We start from the raw sequence: 15,372 nt of genomic DNA, 5'->3' as shown, positions 1-15,372 counted from the left end.
GGGCTCATTGCGATTTCGGTGGCATCTCTGCTGTAAAACCGCTGAGATGCCACCGAACTGTAAGACGGTTACCGCCACTTGGTTTGGTGGCATTACCGCAGGATTACAAGTGGTTGTGGCGGTGTTAGTCCCCATTTAATTAGAGTCAATAGGACTTGGGGATTTCGGTAGCTGCATTTCTGCTGAAAGTTGGCGGAAAGTTTGCAGATTTACCACCTTACCACCAGTTTACAGCTGGAGTTGACTCCTCCAACTTACTGACAGACTCATAGTTGGGCGGTGCGGTAATGCAGCGGTCACAGTATTACTGACACATTTTTACCGCACCACCCAACTCATATTGAGGCTCATTGTCTTAATAACCTGTAAACTTTGTGAGACATACTTCATGTCCCACTCATAGCTTGGATATAAGAAGAGGAAAGTTTTCAGATTGTTACAAAATGTGAGGTTGTTCTCAATCATATGGAGTGGTTCTTCAAGAGCGTTAGTTCCTTGTTGTGAGCACATGCGCGATAGATGTATCTAGCCATCATTTGTATAGTTGACCCTGGGAGCTCTTACAAAATGTGTTTGCCAGTGCTAGAGCAAATAGTTCAACAGGAATTTACCTATTAAATAGTGGCATTTAATTCATTACCAAACATGAAAGATTGAGAAGTCATCCATAAAAGGGTATTTTGTTATATTTGAAGTGAAACTGGCTGACTAGGATGAGGTGTTGGAGAAGCATGAACTTCTACATCCCTGCTTCCCTTTCTCTAAACCCTTGGGTCACCCTCCTCGGAGGCCTGTGCAGCACAACCTGATCCCACACCATCATGCCCACTCTCTTCAGGCCAGTCCCTTTTTTGCTATTTGAGGAGATACAACCTTTCTTGCACAAGCTCTGCTCATTGCTAATATTTTCTTCCTCACACTTTCATGCTTATTCTTGGTAGGAGTTTTCTCTTGCTAACTAGTTTCCTTGCTATTGTTCCTGGGTATGTTTCTATGTAAAATGTCCCTGTATTCAGGGAAAATTACGTGAACGCTCTTGAGAATCTGGAACACAAGGTGGAGGCATGGATTATTCTCCCTATCTCCCAAGCCGCCCGACTATCACTGGCCAAGGCGGTGATCCTTCCGAATATATATTTAATAATGCACCACTCTGTCCCCCTACTGGCTTTTGGGCCCAAGTTTAGAGTCTGGTGATTCATCTCATCTGGGAAGACAAACAAGCTAGGATTGCGTACAGTATTCTAACCCTACCCTATGAGAAAGGGGGTCTGGAATATCTAGATCTGTATATATACTTCTTAGCCGTACAGATTCAGTATTCTACCTGGTGGTGGTCCCCATCCACTGAACTCCCGCATATTCGACTTGAAAAGGCGACTATATACACCCGAATGATTTAAAGGGGATGCCTGCTGAAGGTGGACAAAGACGAGATCCAACCAGTGAAATCCACCTGCAAAGCATGGATGCAATTGAGGCACATCAGGGGTGAGAAAGTTCTCCACTCCCTGGTGTTCACCATACATAGAGTACGGGGGGGGGTCCCAATTAAACATGAGGAAATATTTTGGTTTCACCTTAAGGCTGGGCGTTCACACATTGCGGGATCTCATACATGAGGGGAAGTTCATCTCTTCGGAAGTTCAAAGTGGCAGAGGGGAATGGACAGCAGTGACAATGCTGTTGTATTTTTGATTGAGGGAAGTGATTGGTGGCCCGAGTATCCGAATGCACCTGCTTCCACCTCAACTAGGTAGTTTTATGGCAAAATGGTATGCCGCACTGGGTAAAGCATTGTCGGAGGGCCATTGGAAGGTGATCTGTATGCAGACACGCAATATGTCCTTGAAGAATTGCTTCCAGGTAATTTATTTTAGATTCCTCCATCAAGTGTATTATTCTCTGATGCGTCTGCATAGGTTCTACCCCGACCGGCCCTCTAAGTGCACTAGGTGCACATATGAACCGGCGAACGTCTTCCACATGGTATGGGATTGCCCACAAATTCTGACATTTTGGTCTGCAATAGAGACAGCAATAAGTCAGATGGTGTGTGCTCAACGGCAAGGCAATCCAGAACTGTGGTTGCAGGGCTTGATTGAGAGCGGACATAAAACTGAGAGGAAGTTAATGGGATTTGTATCAGTGGTGGCTAGGTCTTTAATTGCTAAGAACTAGCGGAGGCATTAAGCTCCGTGTTTTAGAGAATGGCAATGTTATACGAATATGTGCAAGAAAACAGAAACTCAATATGCAGCATCCTTGCCAGACCCCAGCCGACCACTGGACTATTGGGGCCCCCTCAGATCTTACATGACAGTTGATACAGCTGATTTGGATCCTGAGGGAGACATTACTGCAGAGGTCTGAACATAATCAGCAGCCCAGAGAGGGACCATAGCCGTTTGGGAACTGGTCGAAGATCATCCGTAACTCACCACCGAAGGGACTGGGTACTGATGCATAGGAGGTGGAACTAGCGGACTACCACAAATGATTAAAACTGGCCGGGGGTTGCCTCATACTTTCGAATGTCATTTATTATCGTATTACTGTCAATTGTACTGTGCTGCCTGGATTGTGTTTGGGGTTAGGGAGGGTGCGGCGGGGGGTGGTACAGGCAGGGGGTTATTGTAATGTGGAATATGAAAATAATAAAAAGAGTTAAAAACAAAGTCTCTATATTTGAGGATAACTGGTGCTGGAAAAGCCTTATTTCTCAATGCTTCCCCTCAACAGTTATGTTTGCATAGTATGGGGCCTAACCACCCCAAAGTAATTTGTTGCTACGTGTGATTCTTTTTTAGCCAGGACTTCGTAGACCAGTCTGGGAAGACGTTGGCCTTGAGGAGGGAACATTTGGCAACCTCCCCAAGATTAGGTAATTGGGCGTTGATGGCGTATGTTTGCAAGTGTCTGTAGTGATCGCTAGGCTGGATCTCGAATTTCCCCTGCAGAGCCTAAAAGTCCAGATGTCTGTCCTGCACTACATATGCGAGTATGCATATGTTTCACTGTACAGTATCTGAAGGGGAGTGATTGAGCCTGTTCTGCCTATCTCAGCCCCCATGTAGCCAGTCGTTCACCACCCCTATTTGTGCTGCCAAGTAGTAGGTGCGGAGATATGGCAATCCAATACATCCCTCCCACACTGAGCGCTGCAGTGTTTTAAGGGCAATGCAAGGTTGTTTCCCTCCCCATGACAACCTGCAGAGGATGCTATCCGTTGCTGCAAATGTTGTGTGGGGGATGGAAAGCGAGGCATTCTGGAGGACGTATAGAAATCGTGGGAGTGCCAACATCTTGAACAAGGCTGCTTTACCCATTAGTGTTAAGGGGGAGGGCCTGCCAGTGGGACACGTCAGCGGTAAATCTGTCTATCACAGGCTGTAGATTGAGCTGGAGAAAATCATCCAGAGCTGTACCGATGCGAATGCCAAGATAGGTGAAGCCTAGGATCGAGACCAAGTACGGGCATCATTGGGGGATTGCAGCGTCTCCCCCCTGGAGCGGGAAAAAGAGTGTTTTCTGTTTGTTCACTTGATGCCCACCGAATTTTTAGTATTCGGAAAGAATGCGGGACACTCCTGGGCCAGAGATCATGGGGTTGCAGAGATATATGAAAAGGTTGTCTGCGTACAACGAGATTCAATCCTCCCTTCCCCAAGGCCAAGAGAATCCAGTCCAGTTCCTATCCATTCTGAGTCTTATTGCCAGTGATTCAATAGCAAGGAGAAACAACAGAGGAGAGAAGGGACAGCCCTGTCTGGTCCCACGGCCCAGTGTAAACACCCTGGAGGACTTACCATTCACCCTCACGACCGCCTCTGGGGAGTCGTAGAGCAGTTTCACCCAGAACATGAAACCCTCCCCGAATCCCATCTGTCTCATAATATCCCACAGGGCGTCCCACCCCACTTAATCGAATGCTTTCTCGAAGTCCACAGCCAGAAGTGCTAGTGGGGCAGAGATTGCTGGGGCATGGCCAATAGCGAGTTGTACCCTACGCAGGTTCATCCGGGTAGATCTGCCGGGCATGAACCCACACTGGTCTGGGTGGACTAGGGATTCTATCACTCCTAGCAATCTATTAGCCAGGATCCGTGCGAGAATCCTGTCTTCCCCATTAAATAATGATATAGGCCTATTGGAGGCACATTGAAGTCCCGGGGGCTTCCCGGATATGGGAATCACTACTATACATGTCGTCCTGAGGTCCGGGGAAAGTCGTCCCTGTTCCTTGCTTCGTATGAGCATGCAGTGCATGTGTCCTGGCACTGCACCCCAGAGTTGTTTCCAGGTTTCTACCAGGAAGCCATTAGCTCGGGGGATTTTCCTGATTTTAGTTGCAACAGTGCGGTTTCAACTTCTTCTTCGGCGATCTCGGAATCGATGTCCCTCGCTTGTTGTTCTGAAAGACGGGGGAGTTCATTTTAATCTAGGAATTGCTCTATCTCGGTTGCCCTGGTTGGGGCGTGGGGGGATAACATTTTTCATAGAAGGCAGCAAATGCCTCCACAATGTCGAGTCTGCAGTTAATAATTCCCCACCTTCTGCTAATATAGCCTGTACCTGCCCTTTGCTTTGGTCCCGCCTTTTTAGACAGGCCAGAGTCTTGCCGGCTTTGTCCACAGTCTCATATATTTGCCTTCGGACTGATCAGTGAGCGGTCCTTGCGTTCTCTAATGCAATATTCCTTAATACCTCCTGTCCCATAATTAGGGCCTCCTGTGAGGCGCAAGACCCTGATTCCTAAAGCTGCTCTTCCTTCCTGGACACCTGCCTCTCTGCTTCTGTGATCTCCCGAGTATTATGCCAGCAGTGGCCCGATACCAAGGAGATGGCCTCCCCCACTCACCCCCCCAGAGGACCGTCTTACATGCTTCCCACACCACAATTGGGTAGTCTACTGAGCCCTCATTAAGGTCAAAATATTCTGTGGTCTTATGAGAGAGGCCCTCCATCATCTCGGGTATTCCCAGATAGTATGTGTTCATGCACCAAGTTGTTTCGGGTTCGGTTTGCCCATTCTTCATTATTATCAGTAAGGGGGAATGATCTGAAATGCCTCTCGCAAGGAATATTGCAGACAACAGCCTGTGAGGCATGTTCCGGGGGATGAAATAATAGTCTATCCTCAAGAACAACCTGTGCGCATTAGAGTAGAATGAGAACCCGGATTCTGTTTCATGTGGTGCCCTCAACGTATCCACCAGTCCCATTGCATCTACAAAGGAGTATAGTTTGGTCGTGGGGTCCCAGTTCTTGGTGCCCCCGTGTGACTGTTACGCTCACCTGGCTCCCACAGGGGCGTCGGTCGGACCCGGACTGCTGCGGCCTCCACCCACGTGATGCGTAGTGCAGCGATGACTGACTGGATCTGCCCTCCTAATCTTGTCTGCTTTGCCCGTAGAAATATTCTCCTACAAGTGGAGAGATATATTTAGCCACTTGTGGATTCAAGTGATAGCACCCCCACTGTCCTCCCCACTAATCTCCTCTGAAGCGCACTCTCAGCAATCTCACCTTATATTCTTGAAGGATGAGCCCTCCATCCTGCGAAGCACGCAGGGGCGCGTTGATAACAAGTTACTTCACTGGCCTGAAGATATCGGAAGAGTTGTAGACGAATCCTGACTCCAAAAGGTCCTGGCGAAGAGCCGTAAGTATATAGTTCGTAAGAGTTCAAAATATCTGGAATTCACTCCTGTCCAATTCCTCTTTTATCTTGCAGCTTTGACCCAATAAGAAGATTGACAGCTGAAAGCGCTCCGGTAAAAGTCTGTGTTACCCAAAACTGTCCGGTAAATAATGCCAAGGGTTAAACTTGCTGCTTTCTCCTTATCTTACAGGTGCGGCATTAGAAGATGTGGCGTGCTGAAGAATTATACCTCTGGCGGTAAAATTAGGTAAGCATATGGCGGCTAAAGAGATTGTCTCTGTCTGTTCTCTCTGCTCACCTTGTTGTTTCTTGTCCCCCTTAGGTTCCGGGATTTGGCAACGTAAAGATGGAGACAGCACCGGATCGAAGAGATGCTGCGCGGAACGGTGAGTATGGCGCGGCGCTGCTGCTGGCGATGGGACACGTTTAAAACAAAGTCTTTCCTCTGGTTTGAAGATGCGATGAATCCGGAATCAGGTAAGAAATCAGGTAATACTCTTGTTATAACCTTTGCTTCTCTCCTTCTTTCTAGGTGCTCCAGGTTCGAGGCGGGCGTGGCAGAAGGCTGGATGTTGCTGCTGGCACGGTGAGCGTTACGCTGCTGGATGCAGAATAACGTGAAGCGTGTGCTGCTCTTCGGGCGCGGTTTAAATAGCCTCCAAAGTAGTCCGAGGTAGGTATTCCTCCCCGACCACAACCGAGTAACAAAATAGTCCCTAAGGGAAAATGGCCATAGGCGCCAGGACTGAACCCAGATAGCCCCTAGCAGGGGATGCTGGGTTTTCTCAAGGTGACATGATGCCTGCTCCCGGGGCTGATGGACGTGGTCTGGATGCCCGGGGGTATGCATCATGACAGTGACCTATCCTTACCTATCTCCATGACTTCATTAAAGTCCCTTTCCAGGACCCACAAGTCTGCCTGTTCAGTAAGTGTTACTGCTTGGAGATCGTTCAGGAGTTCCCTTGTAAGTGGTGGGGGAGCATAGGCTGCAATGGTGCCCCAGCTACTTCCCCACATGTTCCCAAGTACCACCACAAATCGACCTTGTGGGTCTGCGCATACCTTTCTCAGTCGGAATGGTACCCTCTTGTGTATGAGAACCATCGTACCCCTAACCCCTCTCGAGAATCCAGCATGCTATGCTAGCGAGTAGTTGGATCTCCTAAAAAAACAGCAATTGGTACCGACTGGGTGTGTTTCCGTGAGGAAGGCAAAATCTGGAGAGTGAGTTTGAGAAATTGGATCACCAGTCTCCGCTTTGCTAGAGCCCAGCCCATTGACAATCCATGTCAACAGGGATATTTCCCCATCGTTTGTCATGCATATCCTTGTGGTTTTCTGCAGGGCTTTGGGGATGTATCGTGTGTCTTGGACCTATCCTGTCTGCCCCTTGTCCCTGTGTGCTCTTGCTGCATGTTCCGATGCTATTCATCTCTGACTCTGCTGCTGCCTTGTGACCAACCAACATAAACAATGGATAGTAACCAACCCCAGTTGCCCTGTCCTGGGCCCTCCCCCTGTCTGAGGCTTGTGCAAAGTTATTATAGTATCTACATTTTCTGTAGTGAACTTCAGCGCATAACAGTGCACCTTTTCCCTCCTTCCTCTCAACTGTACCCCACCAACTCCCCCCACCCTGCACTTCCCCCCAACTAGGAGTACCTGTTGCCCAAACAAGTAAATTAAAAATTATAAAACGTGGTTGGGGTGCTCCTCAGGAGCCAGCTCTAGTCCCCTTCAAGCAAACTCATACAACTTACGTAACCAGCCATAAGAAAAAGATATGTCTGGCTGCGCAAGCAGTCGCGCGTCAGGAAGAGGGAGGGTCGCAGGGTCGCGCAGCATTGACTTAAGTCGTTGAAGTTGTCAGTACACCCTCGCTCCAAAGTGAGGAGATGTGCCACGTGAGTGGGCGCGTTCCTGGTCACTCGCAGTATCAGCCTGATGTCTGCAGCGTGGAGCCTTAATCGTCGTCCGTAGGAGGTGGTAGTTCTGGGTCCTGGTTTTGTGGTGGCTGTTCCGGTGGGTGTCCTTCGGATAGGGCCCTGGGTTTGTTATTTTTGTTTTTCTTGTCTGGCCTCCAGTCTCCCCCAAGATGTTGTTTTGCCCATCTCCACGCTTCCTTTGGATCTGTGAAGTGCACCGTTGTGCCTTTGTGATATATCTTAAGTTGTGCGGGAAACAGGAGACCATATTTAACATTCAGGGATTACAGATGTTGCTTGAGCTGGTCAAAGGACTGTTTGGCCCTTTGTACTTCTCTAGTGTAGTCCGGGCAGAAGGCGATTCGGGACCCGTTGTATGTTATTGATCCCTTGGTGCGAGCCATCTGGAGCAGGGCATCACGGTCTCTGTAATTTAGTAGTTTGGCGATCACTGTGCGAGGCGGTACCCCCGGTGTGAGTCGTCCGGTCGGCATACAGCGAACCTGCTCGACAGAGAAGAAATTGGAGAAAGAAATGGGGAGCAAATTTGTCTGTCGGCCATTGTTCCAGGAAAAAGTTCCATGTTTGGCCCCTCTGTCTTCTTGGGCAGACCTAGGATGCAGACATTATTGCGTCCTGATCTTCCCTCTCCTTCTTCCACCCTTTCTTCCAGCGTTTTTACACGTGTCATCACTGTGGCCATTTGTTAATCCATGTTTCGGAGCCCATCTGTCCGTCACGGATATACGTTTTTCAGCTTCCCCTGTGCAAGATGTTAGTTTTTGAAGGTCATGGCGGAGAAGGGATACATCCACACTGATTCCATCCATTTTGATTTCCATGGAAGCCTGTGAGTTGGCGATGGCGTTCATTACATCCTTCAAGGAGATGTTGTCCTCCAACTCTGCCCTGCCGTCTGGTTGTGCATGCCCAGCGGGGGCAATCGCTGCAGGTGTCGTATATTGCTCCATTCTGCTTTGGGTGGACACTTTTTTGAGTTTATCTTTGACCATGGTGGAATGTTTTGAGACAGGGCGCCACTTGATTTTTTAGGTATGACCAGGATATAAGCGCCTGGGGAGACAGTACAGTTCAGGTGATAAGCGCGGTGAGTCGCATAAAAGTCTCAATTACTTGCCAGAGTGTCCTTGTCTGGTCTATCCCACCCCAAATCTTCTGTCACCCTGAGGGTCTTATTCAGCGTTGCTATGTCACACAGGAATTCCAACCGGGCAGGGGCCGCGTCCGACTGGGCACCTCAGGTGGCACCTTAGCAGTGGGTGTATCCACCGAAGTAGACCTCACATGCTTCGTCCCATGTGTACTCGTACTGCCAATCAAGCAGGTGTCTGTTCTGCTTTTTGTTACCTTGGGCCGGAGGTTTCAGGGCAGGTGGTCAGGAGTTCCGGTGTCTGCTTACCCCGGGCTCGAGGGTGTGTTTGACGTGCTTAGTGTGTCCAGTTTTGATGGGAGTCTCCCCTATCTGCAGGTGCGTGTCCTTAATACCAGCAGATCATCAGGAATCTCACCAATTCCTTCCTGGCCAATGCTCCTTTATTGGGTTTTCTATTTAGTATCCACGTTATGTCTGTCGCACTCCTTGCCTAGGGGGATCTGCTGTGCTCCCCGAGTATCAGTGTTAGAGGAATAACAGAACGTCTCCTGGTGGTGTCCCTATTGTCGAACGTTGTATTATTTTGCAACCAGGGGTGCTCCTTGTAACAGTGGCCCATTTGCGTTAATTCCGCCATTCAGTGCCATATACCTTGTGCGGACAGTCTATTTTCTTTAGTTCCAGCTTGGATTCCTGTCAAGTGGCAGAGGTGCAGGAGAGCCGAGGGAGAGGGATAGGCGCAGCCCACCTGTTTCAATGAAGGAGCCACTGCTGGCCTGCTGTACACACAGTTGCAGATCCACGGCAGCGACAAGATGATTGGGAATTCTGGGGCCGGGAAGCGTGTGTCACACAACACGCAATGGTAGGTTTAGCATTTCAAGGGGGTACATCTGCTTTACACATCCAACAAAGTAGGAGCGCGAACTGTTATGCACTGTCTCAGCTATGCAAGTTTGCAGTGCGTATACGCGCTATTGTTAAAGTGTTATTACGGGCTGTGCGCAATGTGTTGGGTCATCGCTCGTCTGGCTCGAGACCAACGTTTATTACCACTCAGTTGCTGCTTTTTATCCCTCCACGCCGTGTCTGTCGTATGTTTTCTCCGATTCTACCCCGTCACAGCAACACCGGGAAGCTCGGTGTCTCGGAGGAGGTCGGGGGCCAGAGAAGGCACCACGGAACCGTGTTTGGTGGGGGGGTCTGTTATTCAGTTCGTATCAGTGCTTCTTGGGCTAGCCGCCCTCACCTCGGCAGCATCTATGTTGATTGTCAGTTCGCCTCAGCCCTCCGTTTACCTCCTCTGGCACCTTCCAGTCCACACTGCGTCCCTGTCAGGCTGGCTGTAACATGTCCCCCCACACACCGACACCGGATGTGTCCGGGTCACTGGTCACATGGTGCAAGGGAGCACAAAACGGACACGCCACTCTACAGTGGGCTCCAGCCCATGTTCCGGTGCCGGCAGGTATTCGTTTCAGGCGGTCGTGGTTCCCCAGCCGTCCGCCCGCCGATTTCATGTTTCACTGACTAGCAGCCATTTTGGTAGGCGCAGCGTGTGCGGCCACGGGTCACTTTTTCAGTCTGATCTCTCCCGCGACAGTTAGGTCTCGCCGGGCATAATTCGCACAGCACCTCCCTGTGAGTTCAGCTTCCTGCTGGTGCGTTTCCTTCAGGTTTCATCACGAAAAACAGGATATTTTAGCAGGATGTTGCTGGCGGCCACGGGAGCTCCAAGAACTCACGTCATCATAGCTCGCCTGCTGGCCGCACCCCCTTGAAAGTGTCTATTGATTTCACTCTCAGTAGATCTCTTTTCTTGTGGGATGACTATGAGAAGGGTAGGCAGCGCTTTAATTTAATTTATTTAAAAAAACATTAATTGTGATATTGTCGGCCATTATTTAGTCCTTCAGTCGCCGATGCCTGTTCTTCGCCCAAAAAAAAGTTTTTTAGATTTGTCAATGTTTTGAGTCTGTTGTGGATTTATCCCTGCGGTCGCTGAGCACGGTTGGAAATGGCAGGGAACTGTGGTATGCGAGCGTAGAGATGTGGTATATGTACCGCTGATGTCCCATCACGATTTGAAGAGTGCCGCGGTCAAGAGATGACACCGAGCCGTACTATGCCACCTGTTGGAATTTTCTGAGCAGCTGACGCTGGTTGGGATATCTATCAAGATGTGGAATCTGCGGGAGAAGACTCCCTAGAGAGAACATTACTGGTAAGTAATACAGATTTTCCACACATTTGTTACAGAAAGTCATGATTCTATTAAACACTCGGAGGCGAAAGATTATGCTCTGACTTCTCTTTACTAACTCGAGCAACAACCATATAACACGATAAACATGGAAAACAATAATAAAAACTACAAAGTCCAACAGAACCCAGCAATTTTGTAGTTCGTTTTCCATAGGTTGAACAAAACCACGTGATCCACTTTTCCAATCAGTGTCACTTCTCCCTTATAACATCCCATAACTCCGAAGTCCTTCCTCTTTCTTTCGCTGCACTGACAAACTCGCGCCCCAACCGGTAGACGACTTGTTCCAGCCGATCTTTTCAAGTTGTCGTTTTCTGTTCCGCTCCTGAAACAAACATAAGCCGTTAGAAATCCCATCATGGACGGGTGGGCAATCGCATAGCAATACCATTATAACTCAAGACGAAATTGCATATTTCCAACAGGATTGCATTATTTACAACATGATAAAAATGACTTATATCGTAGCGATTGAAATTGGGTGGAATAATCTTTCGCCTCCGAGTCTTTAATAGAATCATGACTTTCTGTAACGAATGTGTGGAAAATCTGTATTCTATGTCAAGACTCGGAGGCTCAGATTATGCTCGTTTAAAGCTTACCTACCACCAACGATGCTACTCGCTCCACTGGTCTAAAATAGAAATTCTTAAAGGTCTCCTCATTAGACCAGTCTGCCGCCTTTAGGACATCTTCCAGACGAGCCCCTGCTAGAAAGGCAGACGATGCCATAGCACCCCGTGTAGAATGTGCTCCGAACTGTTGTACGTCTAGCCCTGCCTCGGCCATGCACCACCTGACCCATCTAGCTAAGGTGGCTGATGCTACTGCTCTAAAAGGTTTCCTAATCGCTATCAGTAGTTGGTTTACTCCCGCAGGTCTCACTTCATTCGCTTTTCGTTCGTACACTTTCAAACACCTAACTGGGCACAACTTAGGCTTGTCCGGGAAGGCCATGTATTCCACGGACTTAATATTCGTCTTTGTTCTCCTCGCTATGAAAAATATTACCCCTGAAGGTGAAAAGGATTTTCTGTTCGCTTCTAAAGCTCTCACGTCCGAGACCCTTTTACAAGAAATAAGACACAGAAGGGTAGTTAACTTAGCCCACAGTGCTTTCCGAGACAAGAATTCATTGTCCGGCCAACTTTGAAACATCCTTAAAACTATACTCACATCCCACAAACGAGAGTATCTGGGAGCTGGAGGTCTCATACACCTAATGCCTTTCAGAAGCCTACACACCAAGGGATGCTCGCCTACAGGCTTATTGTCTATGTACGCATGGCCTGCTGAAATCGCCGACCTATAATTATTAATGGTCCTGTAGGCCTTCGCCTGTGCTGCCAAAAAATTCACTATGTGTATTACATCTGTATATATGGGATCAATCTGTCTCTCCAGACACCAATTACTCCATCTATGCCATGCCACTCTATATGCCTTGCCTGTCGCTGGAGCCCAAGACTCCCTGATGAATTCCTGAGCTGTGCCTGAAAGTCCTGGCTTAGACCAGTTCTCCCTGAAATCGCCCAAGCTAGAAGACTCAAGCTCCCTGACCTGACCAATGGATGGATCTCTCCTGCCGGATTTAGCAGTATATCCTCCCTGGCTGGCAGCCGAATAGGGGCTTCGAACGACAGCTCCAGAAGGTCCGGAAACCAAGCTTGGCCTCTCCAGTCTGGTGTTATCAGAATCACTGTTGCTAGCTGACGTCTGACCTGCGCAACTGTGCGTGCTATCAAGGAGAAAGGGGGAAACCCGTATTCCCTTGCTGGTCCCCAGACCTGGAGAAAAGCGTCCATCGCTGTCGCTTCCGGATCCGGTCTCCAACTGTAAAATCTGGAGAGCTTCCTGTTCAGCCTGGAAGCAAAGAGATCCATCTGACAGGGACCCCTGCGGCGCATTAATTCCTGGAATGCTGAGTCGTCCAGCTGCCAGTCGCTGGAGTCCCTCAGGTATCTTGAGTTCCAATCTGCTACCAGATTGAGCTCCCCCGGTAAATGTTCTGCTCTCACGCTTATTCCCTTCTGGAGACAGATCTGCCAAAACTCCTTGGCCATCTCCGTCAGCTTCTGTGACCTTGTTCCGCCCAGTCGATTTATATATCTGACTGCCGAAACGTTGTCCATCTTCAAGAGAATGGACGATTTTGCACCTTTCTGTGTCCAGCACTGAATGGCGAAGGAGCCCGCTAGAAGCTCCAGGCAATTGATGTGGAGACCCAGTTCCTCTCTCGACCATCTCCCCCCTGTCGACTGATCTCCACATCTGGCTCCCCATCCCCAGTGGCTGGCGTCAGACTCTTATCACCAGGTCCGGGGATGAGCCAAATATCGCCCGGCAATTCCAGGCTTCCATGTGGCAGACATTAAACAAAGGGAAGACAAAAGGGCAACTAATTAAGGCTGCAAGTTCTGTCCCTCTTAGCTAGACCTACGAACGTTTCAAAACATACAAGATCTTGCAGCAACCATGTGAGCCCTCCTATAGGCATTGAAACTCACCACGAGAAGACAACTGTAAACATTAAACCTTAAAGAGCAAAAAGTAATACGAATCAATATAATATTTTATTAAATTAGCATACAAAATCACATAATTTCATCAAGTAAGTTAAAAAATACAGTGACTATCACTAAAGTGCTTGAAACGCTATTTAGAAACACATAAATATTGATACACGTAATTTAGTGCACAGTAAACCCGAAAAAATTGGGAAACTAAAAAAATATTTGATACAAACAACTGGCTTAAATAACGAGTTGTAAGAACAGAGTGTGAAGACCCAAATTCCATAAAGAAAATTTTTTTTATTTGTTTTTAATACTAACCTAAGGGGTAGTCCCTGCTTTACCGGGTACTGCCTCTCTATACCAACTGCCTGATTAGATGAATCCACCTAAAATTTAATAGGTGGTTCTAAATAGTTAAATATAACTTAGTACCATTTGAATGTTGGCAATGATACAACAAACTCACAGACCCTACATGTTTCATTCTCAAACAACGATAATACAAATGTGAGAAATTCATCAGGGGTAGAGCAAAAAAAACAATCAAAAAACATTCATTGGTCTTGGAATAAACACTCCCACAAGAAACCAGGTTTTGTTTTCTTCACGGTGGATATCGTTTACCTAGGAGGGACAACATGGAAAGAACAGCTATTAGTGAAAGCTGCAACATATTATGTAAAGCTCAAAAGGCAACAGAGATTGTCAATAACTCCGCTATGAGCTTACCGTCAACGTTTCACACATAGACTGTGCTGGGACGGGCGGGTAAATATATCTTCTTGGTAGATATAGATAGAACTAGAGACAATAGAACAATAATGGTTGAGGGAAAGCTAACCGCGGGATTTGCACATCAAACTGGAGTGTTGAAGAAACTAAAGACTAAAACTACGAGGAACAGTACTGCCCTAGATTAGAACACATGCCCTCCCAAAAAAGAGCTAAATGCAGAAAATAAATAGACCCTAAAAAAAGTGAGACAGAGACACGGCAGTCATAGTAATTAATAACAGGTCTGCCATCGTTAATTGAGAAGCTTACATCCCTAACAGACCTAAAGTCCTGTCTATATAGCCCCAAATTCAGGCTATTATGACGAAGAGGAGACATAAACCAAGTAAACCTCTTCCCTTTTATCTGTAAAAGGCAGTAACTCGTAAGAAAAACAGTTGAAAAAGAAAGAAAACTGTTTGACAGGTGTTCAGAAAAAGCTGAAAATAAAAATAAACTCGTCAGTACGCGACGATGTTTACCTTACATCCGAAGCGGCTAACCGCTCGCTCTCATCTGTTCCCCTGCATGCAGACAGATCCTTGGTCATATCCGTCTGTAACCCGATTCCAGTGCAGGAATGTCAAATAATTACAATTGGTTTTGCGGGGTTGTTGACAAAATAAACGCCGCGTTGCACTGGATGGTTAACAAAGTCAGTGTCACGTTGCATGTGTTTATTAAGGTCCTCGGCAGCAGGCACCTAAACGGAAAAGCACAACCAGTGAGACCCCAAATCTAGATACAAATGCAAAAATGCAAAATTGCTGGGGTTTAATAAGTACCTCAGTGTCTTAGCCAAGTTCACGAGAGAAAAAGCAGTGAGCCCTGGAGCGCGTGTAATTGTCTCAATAATACGACAACTCTGGTGAATAATATGCGGTGGTTACTTACTTCTTTGTCTGTTAGAAGGTCTTAATCACGTCTGCATCCGGGTCACGTACTCGAACACCTGGCGGTCGTGTTAAGCAGGCGTGACGTGTTAAATACCTGAGTAGGGTGTGTCTAACCCTCTAGTTAAAGTGGCAACGTCCGCATATACATCCCGTAAAGTCTAATTCAGGCACGAAATCCGTCATTAGATAAAATGAAAACGGAAAAAAAAGTGC

General features: G+C 47.7%; 1 protein-coding gene across 3 annotated transcripts in view; it reads left to right on the top strand.

Annotated features, from left to right (window-relative positions):
• Positions 1–15,372, top strand: part of DYNC2H1 (dynein cytoplasmic 2 heavy chain 1) — a 3,314,293-nt gene that overhangs the window by 3,261,005 nt on the left and 37,916 nt on the right. The gene's annotated exons all lie outside the window — the stretch shown is intronic.

Source organism: Ambystoma mexicanum, chromosome 7q (genome assembly GCF_040938575.1).
Source record: "Ambystoma mexicanum isolate Mex_15411 chromosome 7q, UKY_AmexF1_1, whole genome shotgun sequence".
Taxonomy (NCBI): Eukaryota; Metazoa; Chordata; class Amphibia; order Caudata; family Ambystomatidae; genus Ambystoma; species Ambystoma mexicanum.
This window is presented reverse-complemented; position numbering and strand designations above follow the sequence as displayed.